The sequence below is a fragment of the Oncorhynchus keta genome, chromosome 4 (genome assembly GCF_023373465.1).
Source record: "Oncorhynchus keta strain PuntledgeMale-10-30-2019 chromosome 4, Oket_V2, whole genome shotgun sequence".
Lineage (NCBI taxonomy): Eukaryota > Metazoa > Chordata > Actinopteri > Salmoniformes > Salmonidae > Oncorhynchus > Oncorhynchus keta.
The window spans coordinates 52,869,696-52,883,049 of NC_068424.1; positions in this window are offsets into that span (position 1 = coordinate 52,869,696).

Consider the following 13,354-nt stretch of genomic DNA (forward strand, 5'->3'; position numbering starts at 1 on the left):
ATTTAGTCTCTTAGCTGCCCGGATGTACTCGAGATTACGATGGTCAGTCCAGATGAGAAACGGTATTTAGCCCCCTCAAGCCAGTCTCCACACCTTCAGAGCCTTGACTACAGCTAACAACTCCCGGTCCCCCACATCATAGTTTCGCTCCGCTGGGCTGAGCTTGCTCGAATAGAAAGCACACGGGCGGAGTTTGGATGGCACGCCCGAGCGTTGGGACAGCACGGCTCCAACCCCAGCCTCGGACGCATCCACCTCCACTATGAACGCTAAAGAGGGGTCCGGATGCGCCAACATGGGCGCATTGGTGAACAGCTCCTTCAGACGACTGAAAGCTCTGCCCGCCTCTGCTGACCAGCGCAAGCGCACCGGTCCTCCCTTCTGCAGTGAGGTGATGGGAGCAGCCACCTGCCCAAAACCCCGGATAAACCTCCGGTAGTAATTGGCAAACCCTAAAAACCGCTGCACTTCTTTCACCGTGGTCGGAGTCGGCCAATTACGCACAGCTGTAACGCGATCATCCTCCATCACCACCCCGGAGGTGGAAATACGATACCCCAGGAAGGAAACGGACTGTTTGAAAAACTCACATTTCTCCGCCTTGCAATACAGGTTATGCTCCAGTAGTCGCCCAAGTACCTTACGCACCAGAGACACATGCTCCGCGCGTGTGGCAGAATAGATCATGATGTCATCAATGTACACTACCACTCCCTGCCCGAGCAGGTCTCGGAGAATCTCATCTACGAAGGATTGGAAAATGGCTGGAGCATTCTTCAACCCGTATGGCATGACGCAGTACTCATAATGACCAGAAGTAGTACTAAATGCGGTTTTCCACTCATCTCCTCCCGGATACGTACCAGATTATACGCGCTCCTCAGGTCCAGTTTTGTGAAGAATCACGCCCGGAAATGATTCCATTGCCATAGCGATGAGAGGTAGTGGGTAACTAAACCCCACTGTGATGGAATTTAGACCTCTATAATCAATACACGGACGCAGACCTCCATCCTTCTTCTTCACAAAAAAGAAGCTTGAGGAGACGGGTGATATGGAGGGCTGAATGTACCCCTGTCCCAGCGATTCGGAAACATATGTTTCCATCGCAACTGTCTCCTCCTGGGACAATGGATACACGTGACTCCTAGGAATTGCAGCGTTTTCCAGAAGGTTTATCGCGCAGTCCTCTGGACGATGAGGTGGTAATTGGGTCGCCTTCCTTTTACTGAAGGCGATAGCCAAATCGGCATATTGAGAGGGAATGCGCACGGTGGATACTTGGTCTGGACTCTCCACCGTAGTCGCACCAACGGCAACTCCTATACACCTACCTGAACACTCCTCTGACCACCCCTTAAGAGCCCCCTGTCGCCAGAAAATCACCGGGTTGTGTTGAGCTAACCAGGGAACCCCCAACACCACTGGAAACGCAGGTGAATCTATAAGGAACAGGCTAATCTGCTCCTTATGATCACCCTGCGTTACCATGTCCAGCGGCACCGTAGCCTCCCTAATTACTCCTGACCCTAATGGTCGGCTATCTAAGGAGTGTACGGGGAAAGGTCGATCTAACGACACCAGGGGAATCCCTAGCCTTAACGCAAGCCCACGATCCATAAAATTCCCAGCTGCGCCTGAATCGACTATCGCCTTATGCTGTAGAGAGGGGGAAAACCCAGGGAAAGAAATCAATACAAACACATGACCGACAGGAAGGTCTGAATGAGTTTGGTGCTTACTCACTTGGGGTGATCGAGCAGTGTTCCGCCTATCCTCCCGACTCCTAGACGAGTTCCTCCAGCACCGGTCGGACGTGTGCCCTCGTCGACCACAACTGGTGCAGGAGGACACTCCTCCTCCGGTCCCCCTCGAAGCCGTACCTCCTAATTCCATAGGGATAGGAACAGGGGGGCTGGGGATTGGAAACGACAGGACCTGATCCGAACGCCCGCGAGCAGCCAGCAGGTTGTCGAGACGGATAGCCAGATCGATAAGTCCATCCAGTGTGAATGTGGTGTCCCGACATGCCAGCTCCCTGCGGACGTCCTCCCTGAGACTACATCTAAAATGATCAATCAAGGCCCTGTCGTTCCATCCTGCTCCTGCTGCCAAAGTCCTAAACTCTAGGGCAAAATCCTGTATGCTCCTCGTCTCCTGACGCAGGTGAAACAGCCGTTCACCCGCCGCCCGACCCTCGGGTGGATGGTCAAAAACAGCTCGGAATCGGCGGGTGAACTCTGGGTAATTATCCTTAGCCGAGTCCGGACCATTCCACACTGCGTTGGCCCACTCGAGCGCTCGCCCAGTCAAGCAGGAGACGAGGGCGCACACGCTCTCCTCTCCAGAGGGAGCAGGATGCACGGTAGCCAGGTATAGTTCCAGCTGAAGGAGGAAACCCTGGCACCCAGCCGCCGATCTGTCAAACTCCCGTGGGAGTGTCAGCCGAAGAGCCCCAGAGCCAGATGTGGTCGCAGAAACAGGAGGTGCTGGAGAAGGGGTTGCTAGAGATGAGGTGGGGAGGCCACTCCTCTCCCATCGATCCATTCTCTCCATCATTTGGTCCATAGCAGAACCAATCCGGTGAAGTACGCTGGTATGATGGAGGACCCTCTCTTCCATCGATGGGAGAGGAGACGCTGCTGCTCCTGCTGATTCCATGGTGGTGCGAGATTCTGTTCTAAGAAACACAATAACACCGACAGACGAAATGAATGACAAAATAAACAATCCCGCACAAAACAAGGGCGGGACAACCTACATTATATACAGACACTAATTAACTAAACAACACACAGGTGAAACCAATCAGACAAAACCAACAGATACACGAAAAGGGATCGGTAGTGGCTAGTAGGACGGTGACGACGACCGCCGAGCACCGCCTGAACGGGCAGGAGAGCCAACCTCGGCGGAAGTCGTGACAGGTGGCTAGGAAAAACTCCATAGAAATGCCAAAACCAAGGAAGAAACCTAGAGAGGAACCAGGCTATGAGGGGTGGCCAGCATGGTCAAATAATAATAATCACACATAAAGAGGAGAAAGAGAGAGAGTGTATTTGTGTGTGTGTGTGTGTGTGTGTGTGTGTGTGTGTGTGTGTGTGTGTGTGTGTGTGTGTGTGTGTGTGTGTGTGTGTGTGTGTGTGTGTGTGTGTGTGTGTGTGTGTGTGTGTGTGTGTGTGTGTGTGTGTGTGTGTGTGCCTGACTTGTCTCACTCTCTCTCTGTGAATAACCTTGAGGGAGAAGGCTCTCCTAAACAGTCCCCTCTCAGAGAAGGAGCAGTGTGGAAATCCTCCTTGACAGCACTAAGACCAGACCTCAGGGAGAGAGAGAGAGAGAGAGAGAGAGAGAGAGAGAGAGAGAGAGAGAGAGAGAGAGAGAGAGAGAGAGAGAAAGAGAGAGAGAGAGAGCGAACGAGAGAGAGAACGAGAGAGCAAAAAAGAGAGCGCAAGAGGGCATAGATAATGAAATCCTAAACTCCAGAGAGAGGGAGCGAGAGAGAGAAATAAAAAAGGACAGAGAGAGATTTGGAGGGAGGGCCAGCCCTGGGGACAGTGGAGTAGCCTGGCAGTAGAAATGCATCAGGGGTATTATGTATGCTGTGTGTTTCCCTGAAAGTGAGAGACCATTTATAATTCAGAGTGACTAGGACAAACACTCTCCATCTGTTTAAGCTCTGCCTCTTTTTCTGCTCTCTCTGCTCTCTTTCGCTCTTCCTCTCTTTCTACTCTAACTTTTTCCCTCGCTCTCTTTCTCATTCTCTGTCATTCCGATCGAAACTGATGTAGTAAGTACACAATGAGAAACACACAGTGCAATATTAATGGGTACAGTGTAGTTTCTTTACTGGTGAAGGAGACTGAGGATACATGGGAATTACATTCAACTGCACTTAGAACAGTGGCACTAAAACATTGTTTTAGTAGATCAAGCGTATTTGATTAATGTTTACATACAGTAGCTGGTAATACCTGGTAATCACCAGAATAAACCTGTTACCGGGCCTTTCCCCCAATCCCCAATCTCTGAAAGGTCCCACTGGCCAACTGCTGCTTGCCCCAGAACCCCAACTACCCTTCCCACCCCACCACCATCCCCTCATCACCCCCCAAATTCACTTTCAATGCCTCCATTGTCTGTCCCCGTCGCCCCAAAGCAGTGCCACAACAAAAGCCTGTTTCTCTGCGTCTGTTACTGCCAACCCTTCACACGTGAGACAAAGACGGTGAACGGGCCTGTGCCGGAGCCCTCCGACACCACAATACACCGCTTAATTATTGACAAATGTGGTGTGTGGGATAATACGGTTAAGACAAAGCCTATTGGGTGGCGGCGTCCAAAAGAGTCTGGTAGCCACACAGCAGTGTGCTGGGTAAATAGAGAACCCAGGAGGACTTTAGTAAAGTAAACAGAGTAACGTATACAATACTGCACCCAGCTTTACCACAGTACTGTACCCAGCTTTACCACAGTACTGTACCCAGCTTTACCACAGTACTGTACCCAGCTTTACCACAATGCTGTACACAGGTTTACCACAATGCTATACACAGGTTTACAACAATGCTGTACACAGGTTTACCACAATGCTGTACACAGGATTACCACAATGCTGTACACAGGTTTACCACAATACTGTACACAGGTTTACCACAATGCTGTACACAGGTTTACCACAATGCTGTACACGGGTTTACCACAATGCTGTACACAGGTTTACCACAATGCTGTACACAGGTTTACAACAATGCTGTACACAGGTTTACCACAATGCTGTACACAGGTTTACCACAATGCTGTACACAGGTTTACCACAATGCTGTACACGGGTTTACCACAATGCTGTACACAGGTTTACCACAATGCTGTACACAGGTTTACCATAGATTAGAAAACAAACAACTTGGTTCATTGCTGTATTACATACAGTAACATGTACAGTCCATAACCTCAGTGTGGTGCTATGATCATTTGTGACACTCTGAACGAGTGGAAAAGTAAAGAGAGAGAAAGAATTGCAATGAGCTCCCAGAGCAAAAACCCACATGTCATTTTTTATTTGTTGTTTAATTTCTCCTTTCTTCTGTCTTGTCTTTGGTGCTCGTGTGGAGCTGGTTTCTGGGCTGCATCTTGTAATGGAGGCCTGGGGTGGACTGAGTGGCTGAGTTCTGAGCTCATAGGACCCAGCTCTGACACTAACACTAATGCCTGTTCCTGTCATGGCTAACCTCTGACACAGGGACACCCTACAATCCCTCCATCCCTCCTTCCAACTCCTCCCTTCATCCCCCCTGGTATCCTTATGTCGCCTTCATCTCTTCCTGCTCATCTTTCCATCCCCTCTGCTCGTTTCCATCTCTGTCTTTCTCATCCCTCCCTTCTTTCGCGTCCCCCCCCGTGATCCCTTTTCCCTCTCTTTCATCCCTCCTCCATCTTACTCTCCTCCTCCTCGCCCCCCCCCATTGGCCTTCAGCATCTCTATTTCTATCTCAATCCTCGGCACGTGTGTGTGTGTGTGTGTGTGTGTGTGTGTGTGTGTGTGTGTGTGTGTGTGTGTGTGTGTGTGTGTGTGTGTGTGTGTGTGTGTGTGTGTGTGTGTGTGTGTGTGTGTGTGTGTGTGTGTGTGTGTCAGGGCGATGTTAAACAACAGGGGTATTCTGTAGTGCCCTTAGAAAAAGCATAAAATAACCATTCTCTTTCTCATTCTTTCTCTTTTTGTTTTCAGATTTGCATCACCGGGGCTTAGTCCTTAGTCTGATGAGGTATTCTCTCTCTCTCTCTCCCCCTTTGTGTTTCTCAGCCCTGAGCACCATCACACAGCTGAGTGGTAAACTAAACGCAGCTTTGTTTACAACAAACCAAAGCTCCTCCACTCACCCAACTGGTGTTTTCACTCCCTCACAATACAATAACAAGCCTCGTGTGTTATTTTCCCATAACTTAATTTATGGACGTTTTTATGGCTAAGATGCGGGCCGTGGTGGTGCCCATCCGCTTGGTCCCGCCAGGACAAAAGACGCAGGGTTCAAATGTAGGGCAGAGAGAGAGGGCAGAATGAAGGACAGGAGTGGGACTCATCTCCTCTGCGTCTCCTCCATGTCTCCTTCCCTCCATCCCACAACATTCACCCGCCACTCGCCCTTCACACCCGCGCATAACATTAGCTTAGCTAATGAGGTCAAGCGTCTGGTCTGCCTCCTTGGCAGACAGAGTGAGACTTTGTCTGTCCTCTAGGGCTGTCTCTAATTTGTCCTTCTTTCTCGCCCTCTGCCTCTTTCTCAACAGCAACAGTCAACAACGTTATGAAATAACAGTCATTCTGTGGTAAGAATCACAAAGACGTATAGCGATGTATCCCGATCCAACGTATGGCAGTAATCCCCGTCACTTCGTTAGTGTCTATGTGACTCTGATTGGGAAAAACCTGGACGGACGTTAGTTTGTTTTCAACTTCAACACAGACATAAGTGAGACGTTTACATGAGAGAGATATATATGACATTTTCCATGCATTTCCTGTATGATCCAGTCCAACACCTGAGAGATGGGTCAGTAGCAGAGACTTCCGTGTTCCCTCTAATCAGTGGGCTGTTAACTCACTCATCAAACGTTCTCCGCAGATCAGATAAACTGAGTGGAGATGATTGAGGAATCCAACTGATGTCGGCGTAGCTCCGGTTCTTGTGGAAGAATAATGGAAAAGTCTGCAATTTTCCTTGTAAGCTCCGTGTCTTTCTGGGCCTTTTAATTGCATTATTGTTAACGGAATACTGATGCAATTACAGGAAATAACTTTGTCTCCCGTGTCACGATTGTCACATTGGTCTAATGTCTGATCTCTGCAAGGGTCATGCAATTATCATACACGGTTTTGACCCCTTATGATGTTAGCAAACGAAGATTGCTTCTGAGAATGTGCATTAACTTAATTGACATCACAGTTACATTACATTAAGCACATGCAATACTCCAGTTATTTCCAGATGTGTATCTCTGTACGTCTCACTCTGTGACTAATTTCATCAGATAAGCTGTTGGGAGACTCAAGTGTCCTAAGAGTTCACAATCATTAACATGAGTATTTACGTTTTTGTGGCTTGATTGTGAGAGGTAGTGATTATTTGTTTATATATCTGTCATGGGAGCGGCTGTGATGTTCAGAAGCTTTTATCATCCCACACACTCCTTGGATTAGGACGAGGTGCATAATCATCTCGTGAATGAATATTCATGAGCAAAGAATCTCCGCAGCACCAGCTAATGCCTGTGATGTCACTCTGGTTATAAAGATAGAGGGGGGGGGGGAGAAGGCGAGGGAGAGAAAGAGAGAGGGTGGAGAGAGAGCTCAGACATACTCTAGACACACTGCAGCACTTTGACCAGACCTAGACTAAACAGTGTCATAAGCAGAGACACTAGAAGACAGACAAATATGTGGTGAAAAAGCAAGTGAGGGAGAAAGACAAATGACAGAATGTGACAGAGAAGTTGAAACATGTTTAGTAAAGTAAAAACAGAAATATAAATAGACTAGCTAGAGATGAAGAGAGAAAGACAGAATGAGAGAGGTATATACAGGAGTACAAGGGTTGTGAGGGGGGCCTGTGCGTCTGCAGTACTACCTTGAGTCCAAAATAGCTCCCTATTCTCTTCATAGTGCATTACTTTAGACCAGTGGGCCCTGGTCAAAAGTAGTGCACTATATAAGGAGTAGAGTGTCGTTTGGGATGTCATCTTCCAATCTTCCAGTAGACCAAACCAAGCGGATAATGACGAAGCAGCGGCTCGTTAAACAGCGTAAGAACAAACTCAACGGGGACGCCACACGGCTTGTGGCTGATCCACTCAGCTGCTAGGAAACTCCAGCTCAGGATGTGTGTGTGTGTGTGTGTGTGTGTGTGTGTGTGTGTGTGTGTGTGTGTGTGTGTGTGTGTGTGTGTGTGTGTGTGTGTATGTGTAAGCTTACGTGTGTGTGTGTGTGTAACTAGATAAAAAGGTATTAGACCTTGAGTTAAGGAGTATGTAGACGGTCTGAAGGACAGAGGATATTGATTTACATCAGAGGCCATCGCGGGGGGAAAGAAATCACAAGGCCATAAGCCTGAGAGAGGAATGCTTTGTGGTGTGAGGCTAATACCAACATGTCTTAAGCAGAGTAAGTCAGCTGCAATGAACAAGCCACACATTTCATCCTTCAACGAATTAGTAGTTATGAATCATGAGACATCACAATGTCATGCAAAACTCAACAACCTTAAGTTAAAAAGTTTGATCCACACAAACGGTGCCCAAAGTGCAACTGGCAGAGGCAAACCACATATATAATATTGTAAGTCTCCTCATCACCACCATTCACAGCTCTAACCTATTTCCAACACCTAATCTGTTTCCACAAAGTGCTTACACAGAACTCTCTGGCCTAAGGAGGAAATGACACGCTATTAAACGGCCGACGTACGCAAAGCCACTCCACATCTGTGGAGTGAAAGTATTTCATGACCGTTCCGAGAGCCTCGCTCGCTGCTTATAGACAGGCCTTGTGTGTGTGTGTGTGTGTGTGTGTGTGTGTGTGTGTGTGTGTGTGTGTGTGTGTGTGTGTGTGTGTGTGTGTGTGTGTGTGTGTGTGTGTGTGTGTGTGTGTGTGTGTGTGTGTGTGTGTGTGTGTGTGTGTGTGTGTGTGAAGTCTGGCTGGGTTGACGGGGACTCTAATAACAGCCATCACTAATGTGATTCCCCTGGCACGACTCACAGCATAGGGGTATAAATATCTACAGAGCTGAGCTAGGGGGCCTGAGCTGAGGCCCCTGTCGTTGCATGGCGACACCGGAGACCAGGGCCAAAACCTCAGGCTGTTTCAAATCCACCAAAGAAAAAAAAGGTTGAATGTTTTTTTTTTTTGAGAGAATTTAAGAATGTTTATCCGGCCGAGAGACGTCTGTCTTTTTTCACAGCTGTGTAAAATTATAAATCAAATGGGATGAAGGGAAGGATAAATACACATGATGGATGATAAGCGGTTTATGAAGCCCCGGAAGACTGGTGTAGATGGAGACCGGGTGTCCCAAATTCCTCTTCTGAGACCCGAATGGTGCTCGGGCAGAATTTTGTTAATAGCAAGTCTACACCTGCAGCTGTTACTGTACTCACAACTCATGCTGATGGAAATGGAGAGAAAAAATGTAGATGAAGTTCACGTTCACAGCTGTTCGGCACAATATTTGCACCTTTTTTTAAGTCTTTCGGCGCAACTAATGCGATGTTCTGAAAATCATCATGGATTTCTGCTGCAATAACAACCTGTTCTTAACGGGAAGAGTTGCATTATGAAGGACTCTAATCGCCGATCAACATTATGAGTAATAACGATCCATTTTGAATGATAAGGGACAGACATGAAGAAAATGGTGGACGAGGGCTGCGACGGTCAAGGGATTTTGGGTGACGGTAATTGGCCAGCCAAAAGACCGCGGTCACGGTAATGACCGTTCAAATAGACTGGTTAGCTGACAAAGTCACCAAAACGATGCACACAATTCAATGAGGCAGGAAGCTGTGTGTTGTGATTCTGGGTGGCCAGATAGCTGACAACAGTGATGTTGTTGTGTTTTGACTGATGTGCTGTCTATGCTAATATGGCAGAAGTTCCCCAGCTAGCTAAACAACACCTGTAACGATGTATTTGAGAGACAACAAGTGCTCATTGTACAAAGGTATTTATGTTTTCAATAAACAGTGGAGATGAAATAAACACGGAACAAAAATATAAACCCAACATGTAAAGTGTTATGTTTCATGAGCTGAAATAAAAATTCCCAGAAATGTTCCATATGTACAAAAAGCTTATTTCTCTAAAATGTTGTGCAAAAATGTGTTTACATCCCTGTTAGTGAGCATTTCTCCTCAGCCAAGATAATCAATTTTAAATGACAAGTGTGGCATAATAAGACGCTGATTAAACAGCATGATCATTACAAAGGTACACCTTGTGCTGGGGAGTATTTCAACAATAAAGCCCTTTTGCCAGGAAAAACTCATTCTGATTGGCTTGGCCTGGCTCCCCAGTGGGTGGGCCTATGCCCTCCAAGGCCCACTCATGGCTGCACACCTACCCAGTCATGTGAAACCGTAGATTAGGGCCTATTTAAATTATTTCAGTTGACTGATGTCTTTACATGAACTGTACCTCAGTAAAATCTTTGACATTGTTGCATGATGCGTTTATATTTTGTTCAGTATAGTTTAAACGTTGTCAACAATCTAAGCCAACCCTGTCTAATTTGCTCCATACTTCGTTGCTAAACACTGAGTGTACAAAACAAATATTGAGTTGCATGCCATTTTCCCCTCAGAACTGCCTGTCAGGACATTCCACAGGGATGCTGGCCAATACTGACTCCAATGTTTCCCAAAGTTATATCAAGTTGGCTGGATGTCCTTTGGTGATGGACCATTCATGATACACACGGGAAACTGTTCAGCGTGAAAAACCCAGCAACATTGCGGTTCTTGGCTCAAACTGGTATGCCTGGCACCGACCATACCCTGTTCAAAGGCACTTGCAGTGCATTCGGAAAATATTCAGACCACTTCCCTTTTTTCCACATCTTGTTACTTTATAGCCTTATTCTAAAATGGATTAAATGTATGTTTTCCTACACATACTACCCCATAACGAGAAAGCGAAAACAGGTTTTTGCAAATGTATTAAAAATAAAAAAAACAGAAATACCTTATTTACATAAGTATTCAGACCTGTTGCTATCAGACTCAAAATTGAGCTCAGGTAAATTCTGCTTCCATTGACCATCCTTAAGATGTTTCTACAACTTCACTGGAGACCACCTGTGGTAAATTCAATTGATTGGACATGATTTGGAAAGGCACACCCCTGTCTATATAAGGTCCCACAGTTGACAGTGCATGTCAGAGCAAAAACCAAGCGATGAGGTTGAAGGAATTGTCTGTAGAGCTCAGAGACAGGATTGTGACAAGGCACAGATCTGGGGAAGGGTACCAAAAAAGGTCTACAGCATTGAAGGTCCCCAAGAACAAAGTGGCCTCCATCATTATTAGATGGAAGAAGTTTGGAACCACCAAGACTCTTTCGAGCTGGAAAAGATCTGCAGAGAAGAATGGGAGAAACTCCCCAAATACAGGTGTTCCAAGCTTGTAGCGTGATACCCAAGAAGATTCGAGGCTGCAATCGCTGCCAAAGGTGCTGCAACAAAGTACTGAGTAAAGGGTCTGAATACTTATTTCAATGTTGTATTTCAGTTTTTTTTGTCACTACGGTGTATTGTGTGTAGATTGATGAGAAAAAAACAACTATTTGATCTGTTTTAGAATAAGGCTGTAACGTAACAGAATGTGGAACAGGGAAGGGGTCTGAATGTCTTGACTCAACTGTCTCGATGCTTAAAAATCCTTCTTTAACCGATCTCCCCCCCTTCATCTACACTGATTGAAGTGGATTTTACAAGCGACATTTACAGCTTTCAGCTGAATTCACCTGGTCAGTCTGTCATGGTAAGAGCAGGTGTTCTTGATGTTTTGGGAACTTAGTGTGCTGTAAATACAGTGCATTTGGAAGGTATTCAGACCTGTTTTCACTTTGTTATTATGGGGTATTGTGTGGAGATTGATGAGGGGGAAAAATTATATAATCAATTTAAAAAAAAGGCAGTAACGTAACAAAATGTGGAAAAAGGGAGGTGCACTGTATATGTGTTTAAAAGGTTTTGACGGTGTTTTATTTTCATGATGGTCCATAACCGTCAGGTACAAGGTCATATGGTAATTGTACCAGCCCTATGGTGGACAGACAATCTTCTCCAGTGACTGTCCCCCCATCCCCCACCCCAATACACACACCATCACTCGGCCACACTGTCATCAGCCCCACCCCCTCCCTCTGCGCTCTCCCCATGATCGAGTGACCTTCACTTTCACAACTCTGAGTGAGCCCTCCCTTCTTCCCTTTCAGAGACAGCTGTAGACCCAAGGACCAGACCCTGAAACCCTACCTCCCCCAAAGACCCCCCACACCCCCCATTCCCCCTACTAACCCCCCCTCAGGAACCCCCCCCACCCCCCCTTCCAATGTGCCATCTCTATCAGTCCCCACCTCCACATCCATAATCACAAGTAAATTATAGATATTCACAACTGATTAAGATTTTAAACCATTCATCTCACAGTATGTTATCTTACAATCCTAGCCCCGGAGAGTAAACAAGAAATTAAACATTCATCATAGATCAATAAATATGGGAGAGGGCTGGGAGAGAGAGAAAGAAAGGGGGAGAGAGAAAGAGAGAGAGAGACATGCAACAATGCCTCTATTCTTGCTCTCACTTTTCATAGGCTGTATCTTCAATATAACAAGCTATTGGAAGTTTGGGTTACGGGTTAAGTGGTTTCTTTCTGTAAGAGAACTTCAGTCAAGATTTGTCTCTGTGTGTAAATGTTGTCACTGTATGTGTTCGACTGTGTGCTCCTGCGAGTGTGTACGACTGTGTGTGTGCGTGTGTGTGTGTGTGTGTGTGTGTGTGTGTGTGTGTGTGTGTGTGTGTGTGTGTGTGTGTGTGTGTGTGTGTGTGTGTGTGTGTGTGTGTGTGTGTGTGTGTGTGTGTGTGTGTGTTGATCACTTTAGCCGCACCACATTGACTCTAGTTTGTGTATGTGTGTGTGTGTGTGTTTTATGATCACTTTGGCCGCACCAAATCAAATCAATCAAATCAAATCAAATTTTATTTGTCACATACACATGGTTAGCAGATGTTAAATGCGAGTGTAGCGAAATGCTTGTGCTTCTAGTTCCGACAATGCAGTGATAACCAACAAGTAATCTAACTAACACCACATTGACTCTAGTTTGTGTATGTGTGTGTGTGTGTGTGTGTTTTATGATCACTTTAGCCGCACCACATTGACTCTAGTTTGTGTATGTGTGTGTGTGTGTTTTATGATCACTTTAGCCGCACCACATTGACTCTAGTTTGTGTATGTGTGTGTGTGTGTTTTATGATCACTTTAGCCGCACCACATTGACTCTAGTTTGTGTATGTGTGTGTGAGAGAGAAAAAAATAGGTTCATACAGTTGAAGTGGAAGTTTACATACACCTTAGCCAAATACATTTGAACTCAGTTTTTCACAATTCCTGACATTTAATCCTGGTAAAAATTCCCTGTTTTAGGTCATTTAGGATTACCACTTTATTGTAAAAATGTGAAATGACAGAATAATAGTTGAGATAATTATTTATTTCCGTTTTTATTTCTTTCATCATATTTCCAGTGGGTCAGAAGTTTACATACACTCAATAAGTATTTGGTAGCATTGATTTTGAATTC